Source organism: Schistocerca serialis, chromosome 4 (genome assembly GCF_023864345.2).
Source record: "Schistocerca serialis cubense isolate TAMUIC-IGC-003099 chromosome 4, iqSchSeri2.2, whole genome shotgun sequence".
In the NCBI taxonomy this organism is placed as follows: Eukaryota; Metazoa; Arthropoda; class Insecta; order Orthoptera; family Acrididae; genus Schistocerca; species Schistocerca serialis.
This window is the reverse complement of record NC_064641.1, coordinates 88,592,294-88,605,260: the sequence shown is the minus strand read 5'-3', so window position 1 is coordinate 88,605,260 and position 12,967 is coordinate 88,592,294. Positions and strand designations below refer to the sequence as shown.

At 39.9% G+C, this 12,967-nt stretch overlaps 1 protein-coding gene across 1 annotated transcript in view; it reads right to left on the bottom strand.

The window, feature by feature from the left end:
* The window catches only part of LOC126474264 (mucin-17-like), a 123,556-nt gene that overhangs the window by 99,099 nt on the left and 11,490 nt on the right, over window positions 1–12,967 (bottom strand). The window lies entirely within an intron of this gene.

The following is a 12,967-nucleotide window of genomic DNA, read 5'->3' as shown; positions in this document are numbered from 1 at the left end:
CCCTTCTCTCCCCACGATATCACTCTCACCCCAGTAGGAGGCTAATGGATCTCACACCTACAGTATTTCTTTACAGACTGTAATTAAAGAGTGTGTCAGCTTTGGTTGAAATAGTTGCAGGGGTTTGATGTGAGTAAATCTATTGGTTTTCCCACATACAAACGTGTCAAATACATTTCACACATTTTAAACCTATTTCACGCATGTTGGTACATATATTTCAGCTTATTGTGTAGGAAATTTCGCCCTGCCGTTTCGCTTTCGCGCAGCTCATTGTTTATGACATCGCATCTCGTGAGTCATGTGTCGTACAATTAGACATTTTTCTAGATACGTTCAGTGGCAGATGTGGAAACTGCCTGCATAATATATTTAAACGTCTTGCAATGTTTATGAAGTCATATCTCCTTAACTAAGCGTCGTCCAACGAGATAATTTTTATGGTACATTTAGTGATACAAGAGGATACTATTAGCAAAATGTTTCACGAATACAATTAGTAGTGAATAAATAATAAATTAGAATGTCATGCTTCATGTGGAAGTTTTATTGCATGAACAGCTAAAATGTAGTTGGCGATAAACTTTTTTCTTTCCATTAATTTGTGATGGTCGTCAGCGAGAAAAGTTTCGTAATGGTTTGAAATTATGTGTAAAGTTAGCTGCAAGGCTCATTCTCATACACTGTATTCTCGCGTCGTGGGCTACACAACTTTTTCACCCTCACCCCCAGCCTGACAGGTGGGTTCTTACCCCCTTAGTGTTTCTCTGACAGTAAATAATATGTGAACGAAGTTTGGCTGAAATCGGTGCAGTGGTTTAGGTGGAGATGCGGAACATATATACACATATTTTTATAATTTGTATGGGTTATGGAGAAAAACTTTATCAAACGATTGTAAAAATAAATTGTTAAATTGTGAGCAGTAACTGCAAATTGATTTTTTTGGTTTGAGATATAAAGATTTTAAACAATAATATTTAGCTGGCCGGGGTGGCCAAGCGGTTCTAAGCGCTACAGTCTGGAACCGCGCGACCGCTACGGTCGCAAGTTCGAATCCTGCCTCGGGCATGGATGTGTGTGAAATCCTTAGGTTAGATAGGTTTAATTAGTTCTAAGTTCTAGCGGACTGATGACCTCAGAAGTTGAGCCCCATAGTGCTCCGAGCCATTTGAACCATTTGATATTTATAAAGTCTGAGCTCTTCCTATGAGTTTTATATCTTGTTATTACGAAAAAATCAGTATTTTGCAAAAAAAAACTAGGAAATGATTAGAACTGAGGACGAATGAGCTTTTATATTTATTGTTCCATCTCGGGAAAGGTTTCTCTACGACAGAAAATGCGCAGTAGGATGTCGCAGTTGACAATGTCGAGATAGTTCACAGGTGTGCCGATTCGTTTCAGTTTTGTGAACGCCTTTTGTGTGGAACAAAGTATACAGCAGACCGAGTGTACTTTAGGAGGAGCACATTCAGTGTTGTTCACTGAGGTAGTGTATTGACTCGTTCGTCAAGATATTAAATATTTGTCCCATAGTGCTCAGAGCCATATTAAATATTTGGTGCTAACATGTTCGAATACACTAACAGTATTGTGCTGGTTTACCCAGTCATGTCGATTAAATAGCAATACGTAGCGCTGCAAAACGATATGAAATGGAACAATCCCATAAGGACTGTAGTATGGAACAGCCAACTTAGGTTCATTGGAAGAGGTTTTGGAAAGTGTGATTCATTCGTAAGACACACAGTGCATAGAACAACAGTGCAACCCATTCTTGAGTACTGCTCGAATGTTTGGTGATGTGTTGGTAAATGTGCCAACACCTTGTAGATAGAGGAGGCCGAAATGGAAGCTATCTAACGCAGACGGGCGTGAATTCTGAAACAGGATAAGTAGTGAATTCTAATAAGAAAAGTATGCAGCTCCTCGAATACTTAACTTTATTCGATCCTTGTGGTACATCGTTCTTCTTGTTGAGACATTTCATACGATCACTATCAAACTATGTAAGGCTAATGGCGCCTTGCTAGGTCGTAGCGATGGACTTAGCTGAAGGCTATTCTAACTGTCTCTCGGCAAATGAGAGAAAGGCTTCGTCAGTGTAGTCGCTAGCAAAGTCGTCGTACAACTGGGGCGAGTGCTATCCCGTATCTCGAGACCTGCCTTGTGGTGGCGCTCGGTCTGCGATCACACAGTGGCGACACGCAGGTCCGACATGTACTAAATGGACCGCGGCCGATTTAAGCTACCACCTAGCAAGTGTGGTGTCTGGTGTCATTTGGAATTTCCACTCCCCCACTATCTCATCACCCCCCCCCCCCAACCCATATCTCTAATAGGATTTTTATAACACTAATATCATATGCTTCCTCCCCCCCCCTTTCCAGGAACCATTGACCATGCCTTTGGTAGGGTGGCTAGTGAACCTCAGTAATACAGATAGCTGTATTGTAAATATAACCACAACAGAGGGGTATCTGTTGAGAGACAAGACAAACTTGTGGTTCCTGAAGAGGGGCAGCAGTCCTTTCAGATGTTGTAGGGGTAACAGCCTTGATTATTGACTGATCTGGCCTTGTGAGATCAACCAAAATGGCCTTGCTGTGCTGGTACTTTGGAAAGCTGAAAGCAAGAGGAAATAGACATATTGTTTCCCGAGGGCATGCGGCTTTACTGTATGGCTTAATGATGATGGCATCCTCTTAGGTAAAATATTCCGGAGGTAAAATATCCCCCCCCCCCCCCACTCAGATCTCTAGGAGGGGACTACCGAAAGGATGTCATCATCAGAAGAAACAAAACTTCCGTTCTTTGGATCAAAGAGTGGAATGTTAGATCCCTTAATTGGGCAGGTAGGTTAGATATAGTGAGAATTAGTGATGTATGATGGCAGGAACAACAGGACTTCTGGTCAGGTGAATGCAGGGTTATAAATACAAAGTGAAATAGTGGTAACGCACGAGTGGGTTTAATAATGAATAAGAAAATAGGAATTTGGGTAAGGTACTGTGAACAGGGTAGTGAACGTGCTATGATGCCAAACACAGACATAAAGACCACAGTAGTATAAGTTTATGTGACAACTAGCTCCGCAGATAATGAAGAGATTGAAGAAATGTGTTATGAGATAAATGTAATTATTCAGATAGTTAAAGGAGACAAATATTTAATTGTGATGGGTGAGTGGAATTTGATAGTAGGAAAAGCAGCCGAAGGAAAGATAGTCGGTGAACATGGACTGGAGGAAAGTAATAAAAGAGGAAACCACCTGGTAGAAAGTTGCACAGGGTATAATTTAATCATAAAAGTAGGTTGTATACATGGAAGAGACCTGGAGACACCAGAAGGTTTCAGACTGATTATGTAATGGTTAGACAGAGATATAGCAATCAGATTTTAAACTGTAAGACCTTTAGAGGGGCACACGTGGACTCTGACCACAATTTATTGGTTACGGGCTGTAGATTAAAACTGAAGAAATCGGAAGGAAGTAAGAAATTATGGAGACAGATGTTGCTGAGAGCTATGGAGGAAGCATAGCCAATATTTGAGTAGATTACAGGAAAGGAATACAATTGAAGACGAATAGCTAGCTTTAAAAGATAAAGTAGTAATGACAACAGATTATAAGTAAAAAGACAAGGCCTAGTAGGAATCCTTGGATAACATAAGTGATACAGAATTTAACTGATAAAAGGAGAAAATTAAAAAATGCAGCAAATGAAGCAGGGGAAAGGAAATACAAACGTCTAAAAAGTGAGATTGACATGAAGTGAAAACTGCTAAGCAGAAGTAGTTAGAGGATAAATGTAAGGGTAAAGATAGATACTGCCTACAGGAAAATTAAATAGGACTTTCGGGATAGAGCTCAGATAGTGAACTAGTCCTAAGCAAAGAAGAGGAATATGAAAGGTGGAAGGAGAATAAGAGGGTCTATACAAGGAATATGAACATGAAAGCAATATTATAGAATCGGAAGTGGATGTAGATAAAGACGAGATGGAAAATATGATACTGTGAGAAGAATTTGACGAAAATATCTGAAAGATCTAAGTCAAAAGAAGACCCCGGGAGTAGATGACATTCCTTCAGTACTACTGATAGCCTCGAGAGAGAGACAGCCATGACAAAACTCTCCAATCTGATGTCCAAAATGTATGAGATAGGCGGAATACCCTCATACTTCAAGAAGAAGTTTCTGACAGGTATGAAAATAACCAGTTTAATAAACCATGGTTGCGAGATAATAACTAGTATTCTTTACAGATGAATGTAAAAACTGGTAAAGCAGACGTAGGAGAAAATCAGTTTGGATTCTGGAGAAATGTAGGAACACATGTGGCAATACTGACCCTACGAGATATCTTAGGAGATAAGATAAGGAAAGACAAACCTACATTTATAGCGCTTCTAGAGGTAGAGACAGCTTTTGACATTCTCGACTGGAATATACTCTTTGAAATTTTGAAGGTAGCAGGAGTAAAGTGACTATTTACAAATTGTACAGAAACCAGATGGCAGTGATAAGAATCCAGGGGCATGAATGGGAAGCAGTAGTTGAAAAGATAGTGAGACAGGGTTGTAGCCTAACCCTAATGTTATTCAATCTCTATATTCAACAAACACTAAAGGTAACCAAAGGCAAATTTGGAGTAGGTATTAAAGTTCAGGAAGAGGAAATAAAAACTTTGAGGTCTGCTGATCACATTGTAATTCTTTCAAGCAAAGGACTTGGAAGAGCTGTTGAATGGAGTAGACAGTGTTTCGAAAGGAGGATATGCAATGAATATCAACAAAAGCAAAACAAGGATAATGGAATGTAATAGAGTTAAATCAGGTGATGCTATGGGAATCAGATCAGGAAACGAGGCACCTAAAGTAGTAAATCAGTTTTGCTCTTTGGGCAGCAAAATAACAGATAACAGACAAAGTAGAGACGATATCAAATGTAGACTACCAATGTCAAGAAAAACATTTCCAAAGAAGAAAAATCTGTCACTCTCGAATATAGATATAAGAGTTAGGAAGTCTTTTCTGAAGATATTTGTCTAGAGCGTAGCCATGTATGGATGTGAAACATGGACAATAAACAGTTTAGAAAAAAAGAGAATAAAAGCAGAAGAATGATGAAGATTAGATGGGTCGTTCACGTAACTAATGGAGGCGTACTAAATAGGATTGGGGAAACAGGAAATTTGCGGCACAACTTCACCAAGAGAAAGGATCGTTTGACAGGACACATTCTGAGACATCAGGGGATCACCAATTTAGTATTTGAGATAACAATCATAGAGGTAGACCAAGAGATGAGTATACCAAGCAGATTCAGAAAGATGTAGGTTGCAGTAGCTATTCAGGGATGAAGAACTTTGCACAGGATAGAGTAGCATATAGAGCTGCATCAAACCAGTCTTCAGACCGAAGACCACAACTACAACAATATCATATGCAAGAAGTGCTAATTCTGCTAGCTGAATGCAAAGTGGACAGTTGTTCACATAGGTAAGGAACAGAAGAGGACTGAAAGTTGAATACTATGGGACGCCATCTGTGATATCGCCTGACTTGCTAGCCTTGTTTGAATCATTCAGTAAACCTTTTTGAATTCTGATAATTAAGTATGATTCAAACGAGTTGTGTTTAACGTCATTAGCTGCATAAAATTTAAGTTTTTCTGAGAGTGTAAGATGATCTACACAACGAAATTCTTTGGAACGACCACAAGAAATAATATCTGGTACAATTGTATTGCTTAAGAGCTGTAATATTTAGTGGGTGAATCTATGAATAGCATTCTGAGTCCAGCAATTCTTCTGAAACCTAATCTGTAACATGCAAAGCAACTTGTTTCTACTTAAATATGAAGCTACCCTTGAGTAAATTAATTTTTCGGTACTTTGGGGAAAATATGTCACTAAGGAAGTTGGATGTTAATTATGAAAGTGGTTCTTCCCACCTTTTTAATAAAGAGGTTTAACAACCGCATATTTTAATCTGTCTAAAAGAATTCCCTGTGCCATTGATGCGTTATATATATATTACTAAGGACGTTACTTATTAAGTTAAAACAACTTTTCAGAATTCTGTTTGAAATAATATCAACACCATGTAATCTTTCGTTTTTTAGACTTTTTATAAATCTGTTAATTTCACAGATGTCTGTTGATGCTACTTCTAGCTTCTTAAAGTTTTATTAAATGATATACTTATTATATTCTCTTCCATCTTCGATGGAATTATTTAATCCAGATTTTTCTGCTACACATGGAAAGTGATTGTTAAAAGTGCTTGTAACTTCTAAATTATTAATCACAATATTATCATTTAGTCTGAACGCTGGGATATATTCTACGCTGGCTGACTGCTCTCTCCCCATTTGACAGTAGTAGTAGTAGTAGTAGTAGTAGTAGTAGCTATATTCATCTGTAGATCTCTTTTTACAAGGATATAGGACATGTCGAAGTATTTATAAATTTAGATCAATTTAAAATAAGGTAATTCGTATACAGGGTGTTACAAAAAGGTACGGCCAAACTTTCAGGAAACATTCCTCACACACAAATAAAGAAACGATGTTATGTGGACATGTGTCCGGAAACGTTTAATTTCCATGTTAGAGCTCGTTCTAGTTTCGTCCACCTACGCTCAATGGAGCACGTTATGATTTCATATGGGATACTCTACCTGTGCTGCTAGAACATGTGCCTTTACAAGTACGACACAACATGTGGTTCATGCACGATGGAGCTCCTGCACATTTCAGTCGAAGTGTTCGTACGCTTCTCAACAGCAGATTCGGTGACCGATGGATTGGTAGAGGAGGACCAATTCCATGGCCTCCACGCTCTCCTGACCTCAACCCTCTTGACTTTCATTTATGGGGGCATTTGAAAGCTTTTGTCTACACAACCCCAGTACCAAATGTAGAGACTCTTCGTGCTCGTATTGTGGACGGCTGTGATACAATACGCCATTCTCCAGGGCTGCATCAGCGCATCAGGGATTCCATGCGACGGAGGGTGGACGCATGTATCCTCACTAACGAAGGACATTTTGAACATTTCCTGTAACAAAGTGTTTGAAGTCACGCTGGTAAGTTCTGTTGCTGTGTGTTTCCATTCCATGATTAATGTGATCTGAAGAGAAGTAATAAAATGAGCTGTAACATGGAAAGTAAGCGTTTCCGGGCACATGTCCACATAACATATTTTCTTTCTTTGTGTGTGAGGAATGTTTCCTGAAAGTTTGGCCGTACCTTTTTGTAACACCCTGTACACATATATTTACGGACTTCTAGTTAGATACAATCATTATATTTACTTCTGGTGTACAATACGTTTTTTACAAATAATTTATTAAATAATGTAATGCCACATTGTTCACTCATATCTCACTATCAATCACTGCACACATTCTACACACATTGTTTCATAGCACTTCACTCACTACACACACAGTATTCCGTATTGTTATAATTTTATTATCTGTATTACTAATTTCTGTCAGGACATGCATACTTCTGGACGTTTTAATGACTTTCCTTAAAATATTACAGTATTTTTTTTGTAAGCAAGTAATGTCCGGTCTTGACTTATTTTGACCTCATTATTGTAATTTTTGTTAAGTGCTAAGCACAAAGATTGAGAAAAGTATTGTATCTTGATGAATCATTCCTTGAGAAATGGAACAATGGCATCCAAACCGTGGCTTGTGTAAAAGTTAAATACAAAATAAAAATACACTAACGCAAGAAAAGGTAACACAAAGAAGGTGTTTTTCGACATAGAAAAAAGTTAGTAAGCGTGTTTCTACAACTGAAAGGTGAAGTCCATTCAAATTTCGTGACAGTCGCATAAGAGTCGGCAAGAAGCGAGACTGTGAGAACACAAATTAGATTTTTTAAATACACGTTGTAACAGTCGTGAGCATTAGTTACCTTTGAGACTGATCGTGGTGAAATGATGTTAGCCAAAAATGCCTTTAAGGCAACTAGGACACTATTACCAACACCTTATTGTGTTTGCACGAGGTCGTGTATAGGGCTACGAGAAGCTGGAAGTTCGTTCTGCGTTACTGCAGAAAGGCTAGGCAGGAATGTAGCCACTGTACATGGCTGCCGGCAGCGTGAGTCGCGAGGATGTACGGTCGCAAGGAGGCCGGGCTCTGGACTGCCACTTGTCACTACCGACATGGAAGACCATCGTGTCTGGCGTGTGGCTCTGGTGTCTCGTGCTGCACCTGCAGCAGCAGTCTGAGCAGCACATGGCACCACACTGCTAGAACTGTCACAAAATCGGCTACTTCAAGGACAGCTTCGAGACAGACGTCCTGTAGCCTGCATTTGAGACATCACTGGTGACAATTGAGAGCTCATTGGAGGTTTGGATGGACGTCTGTTGTCTAATGAAATCCAGTTCTGCCATGGTGGAAGTGATGTCCGTATGTTGCTTAGAAGGAGGCCAGTTGAAATACCTGCAACCGATTTGTCTGCCTGCTAGACACACTGGTCCTACACATGGAAATATGTTCTGACGTGCGATTTCGTATGATAATAGGAGCATTTCCAGAAGGTAGCAACTCCGATGGCCTTGTTGGTTCCCTCGATCAGGTCTTGTGTTCTGCAGGGTTTTCAAGTTGAGGACATATTAACAGGTGGGCCGAGTATTGTGTTATCCGCACTCGCAGGATGTATCTCCATCGGCTGGAAGAATGCCCCGTTTTCGCATGTTGGCCTTGCATAGGGGAACGCCCACCCTAAGACGATGAATCCCACGCACCCTTACTGCAAATTTGTACGTCAGTTTAGTGATTCGACCTGTTGTGCTGCTATGCTTGAAGAGCATCTCAGGACGTGTTTTCTACCAGGATAGCGCTCGCCCAATTACTGCTGTCGTATTCCGAGATGTTGTTCAGAGTGTCTACATGTTGCCTTTGCCTGCTCGATCACCAGTCCTGTCTCCAATCGAGCACATGAGAGACACCATCGGACGACAATTCCAGTGTCGTCCACAAATAGCTTTAACCGAACTTATATTGACTGATCGTGTGCAACAGACATGGAACTCCACTCCACAAAGTGACATCCCGCAACTGTTCAACATAATGCATTCACGTTTCCGTGCTTGCACTCAACATTCTGGCGTTTACACCGGTTATAAATGTACCTGCAATTCACATTTGCAATGGCGTATCGCGTGCTTAATTAACATGCAATCTTGAAATGTTAGTCACTTAAACATGTTACCTAGACAAATATATTCCCGAAATTTCATTACTCTGCATTAATTATTTTTTGGTGTTGTGATTTTTCCGAGAGTGTTAACGGAATGTACAACAGATCAGCCAACTCATTTAAAACCTGTTGGGTGTATACTGGTCACATGTCCCATGATGTTTGTCTCATTCGCTTGTCAGTTTCTGTTTCAGTTATGTTGTACCTTAGAGAAAACAAAAATTCCGTTTCTGCAAGTGGAAGCTTTATTTTTGTGTACCAGACGCATTTCGTGTATTCACTTTTCGTATCTTCATTGGCCTATAATGCACAAAAAAACTATTTAGTCATGCACATTTTGATAAGAGACCTGTACTAATTCCTGGCAGCTCATTTAATAATCTCACTATTTACAGCTATAGCTTCGTTTTATAAACTCAATTGCTGTTTTATATCTTTCACATGAACCCATGCGATATCTGTATATAAGAGATGCATATGGTACAGTTTTCTTCCAGATAATAGCTCACATTTAAACATTTCAATGCATAAAACATGAACTGTAGCACATTGCACATGTTGTTGCTCACATACCTTAAGGTTGACTGCGGAATCATAGGTGTTGCAGAGGGTGAGAGTCGATTGCAGTGCTGGAATAGGATGGTGGGACACTGAGTGTTTGTGTGTGTGTGTGTGTGTGTGTGTGTGTGTGTGTGTGTGTGTGTGTGTTTGTTTTCCTTTTGGTGAACAGTGAACGGGTTTGAATATTGTTGTTTTGATATTGCTGTTTTGGTCATTGAGCGCATTTCCATTTTCATTTATGCCTTCGCATTGTGTTTTAACCCTGTGAACTAATGATTTTATTTTGTTAGATGGCTACTAATATGAAGTAGGTACGTTCAGTCTTAAATGCCCCTACATGTTCTTTGCTACCGACATTAAAATTTCTTGCATTTGTCCATATATATTTAGAGTCTGAAGCTATTACACATTAACCCAGATGTTCATCAACTGTTGTATTTATCTTTCTATTCTGTCACAGTTTTTAATGTCCTTTCTATTGTGCTGTTTGTCTTGACGGATATATTAATTTCATGTTTTTTGAAGCTGCTACTAATTTTGTGTGTAAACTGTTTGTGATACATTTTGCTGTGCCATTTTGTGTTAGTGTTGCGGGAACAGTTTTCTGGTGTGTTTTTGCAATATGTGTCACTGATATTCTTTGGTGTACCTGCATTGCTTTAATTTTACTGTCTTCTGTTTGTATTACCTTTTCGATGGTGTTGTGTAGTTTATATCCTATCTTCCTGTTGTATTCACTATTTTGTCCTGTATTGACAATCATCTTTAGTCTTTCTTGATACTCTTGTTTGCAATAAATCTAATGGCTAAAATTTTTTGAGAATGTGGATCTTTCGATGTCTTGTGTATTATCGTATCTGTAGATGTTTCCTTTTTGCTAATTTATAAACTGTCAAATTTAGTGATTTGGAGGTTGAGGTAGTGCATTGTTTTTTTCTGTTTCTACTTCCACATTAAATGCATTTGGACTGGTTTCTGACCATTGGTACTGCTCAAATGTTTCTGCTAGGCTTAGTTTCTATGATTTTGTATTTTTTGCCATCCTTAAATGTATTTTTCAGCTTCATTTAAAATCAGTCAATGGGGCCATATTTTAGTTCCTCCACATTTGTTTCCCTTTGCTTTATTCATGTATTCTCATGTATCCATGAACTGAGGAGAGCCCCAGTATATGTTGCAAACAGCTTCTTTATTAGCTTGCACATAACTGGTGGTTACAATAGAACAGAGGAAAAATTAACTCAACTTTTTCAGCAATTCTAAAGGCGTGACCCAGTCTTCTCCAACAGCATGTAGGCGAGAGCTTAAGCGATGGACTGCAAGCAGGCAGAACATGATTCGGCCAGCTCTCGCCGACGGAAACTGACTGCAGTGGTCCCTAGACTGACTGAAGTACTTACATTTCAGCAAGAGATGTGTTGTCCCATCGTCACACGTGACCAAAAGCAGGCGTGATTTTGAGGTACAGCCAGCAACACCTTGCTGATGGCTGGCGAGGTATTCCGTGGTCTGTAGTTCTCGGTGCGCCTCCTGGCGGTCTGGGTTATACTTGATGTTCTCCGCATGGTTGTACGGAATGCACGAGCGTCGCCTACTTTGAATCGCGCATTCTAATTGGCGTGAGAGTTTCCTGATGGTGCTCCTGGTCACCATACACCGTTCCCTTCCTTTCCTGTAGTTTGTTCTTTGTGCTGTTCATCATCTCCGTACCCCAGAGCACCGTACCGCAGTGCTGTTGACAAGGGATTTCAAATGGATTCCGTATTTTTTGATTTCTTGAATACCTTTGACACTGTACCATACAAGCCGCTGTCAGAGAGGTCACAGTTCTTAGTAACTGACGGAAAGTCATCGCGTAAATCAGAAGAGCTTTGGGGCGTTCCCCAAGGTAGTATTATGGGCCCTTTGTTATTCATTATCTATATAAACGATTTGGAAGACAATTTGAGCAGCCGTCTTACGTTGTTTTCAGATGAGGTTGTCATTTTATCGTTTAGCAAAGTCATCAGAAGATCAAAACAAATTGGTATACAATTTAGCAAAGATATCTGTATGGTGCCAAAATTTGCAACTGACCCTAAATAATGAAAAGTGTGAGATTATGCACAATAGTGCTAAAAGGTATCCTTTAAACTTCGGTTACACGATAAATCAGTCAAATATAAAGGCCGCATATTCAACAGAATACCTAGGAATTACAATTACGAACGACTTAATTTGGAAGGAATACATAGAAAATGTTGTAGGGAAGGCTAACAAAAGACTGCGTTTTATCGGCAGGACACTTAGAAAATGTAACAGATGTACTATAGATACTGCCTGCACTACGCTTGTCCGTCCTCTTTTAGAATACTGCTGCACGGTGTGGGGTCCTTACCAGATAGGAGTGGATTGACGGAGTGCATCGAAAAAGTTCAAAGAAGGGCAGCACGTTTTTTTTATTATTGCGAAATAGGGGAGAGAGTCTCACTGAACTGACCCAGGATTTTGGATGGACATCTCACCAAATTCCAATCACCACCTTTCTCCTCCGAATGTGAAAATATTTTGTTGACGTCCACCTACATAAGTAGAACGATCACCATGATAAAATAACGGAAATCAAAGCCCGCAGGGAAAGGAAAGGTTTTCACTTTTTCCGTGCTCTGTACGAGATTGGAATAATAGATAATTGTGAAGGTGGTTCGATGAACCCTCTGCCAGGCACTTAAATGTGATTTGCACAGTATCCATGTAGATGTAGATGTTTGATGAAGCATAACCGACTTATTTTCAGTTATCACTCGTATACTGCTTCAGTGTTGTTTTTATTTCGATATTTCCTTTGTGTGCTGTTTTGGTCTAGAAGACATTTTAGAGAGATGGTGTGGATCACCTTGTTTCTGTTGTCTTTGGCAACGTAGATTCATAACTACGTTTTTTATATTTCCTCTTTCCATGTTCTTAAGGTGGACAACGGCCTTGCCGCAGTGTATACACCGGTTCCCGTGAGCTCACCGAAGTTAAGCGCTGCCGGGCGTGGTCGGCACTTGGATGGTGACCATCTAGGCCGCAATGCGCTGTTGCCATTTTTCGGGCTGCACACAGCCTCGTGATGCTAATTGAGGAGCTACTCGACCGAATAGTAGCGGCTTCGGTCAAGAATACCATCATTACGGCCGGGAGAGT